This window comes from Silene latifolia, chromosome 4 (assembly GCF_048544455.1).
Source record: "Silene latifolia isolate original U9 population chromosome 4, ASM4854445v1, whole genome shotgun sequence".
NCBI classification, from domain to species: domain Eukaryota; kingdom Viridiplantae; phylum Streptophyta; class Magnoliopsida; order Caryophyllales; family Caryophyllaceae; genus Silene; species Silene latifolia.
In genome coordinates, this window is record NC_133529.1 from 87248080 (window position 1) to 87248856 (window position 777).

Below are 777 nucleotides of genomic sequence, written 5' to 3' on the forward strand. Positions count from 1 at the left end.
TGTATGCTTAAAAAGCATTTACTTGTTCATTGTTCCCCTACATTCATTTTGATCATGTCCCAAGGTTCCACAACTTTCACATACTCCATTTGGGATTGAGGATGATGCCACCATAGCATTAACATGTTGTTTGGGTGATTTGGAAGCTTCATCAAGCTTAGCCATGGCCTTCTCAAACTTTAAGTTGATAGTGTCGATATGAGCACTTAGTTGAGCACCCAGTTGTGTGATGGAATCTACCTCATGCTTTCCTACACTAGTGGCCTTTCGAGGCCTACTATATTGGGAATTATGAACCGCCATCTCTTCCATTTTGGCCTATGTTTGATTGTCATCAACTTCGGTAAACCTCCCATTGGATCCCATATTAAGAACATTGCGTCAGTCTTCATATAAGCCGTTCCAAATTGTTGCACAATGAACCACTAACTAAGTCCATGGTGTGGACAAGAACGACAAGTGTCCTTAAATCTCTCCCATGCTTCATACAATGATTCCTCATCCCTTTGCTTGAACCCGGTGATTTGGGCTCTCAACATATTAGTCTTCTCCGGAGGATAGAATTTCTTGTAGAAGGCAAGTGCTAGCTTCTTCCATGAATCAATACCAAGGGTAGCCTTGTCTGGGCTCTTCAACCATTGCTTTGCGGTACTGATCAAGGAAAAAGGAAACAATACCCATCGGATTTGGTCTTGAGTAACTCTGGTTTGAGAAATTGCATCACAATAATCGCAAAAAGTCTCCATATGTAAATGAGGATCCTCACTAGGCATCACT

The 777-nt window shown here is 41.7% G+C and overlaps 1 non-coding gene across 1 annotated transcript; it reads left to right on the forward strand.

Moving 5' to 3' along the window:
• Positions 1 to 432: 432 nt before the first annotated feature.
• Positions 433 to 539, forward strand: LOC141653990 (small nucleolar RNA R71). The gene has a single exon (XR_012547575.1). It is a non-coding gene; the product is annotated as a small nucleolar RNA R71 (small nucleolar RNA).
• The last annotated feature ends 238 nt before the right edge of the window (positions 540 to 777 follow it).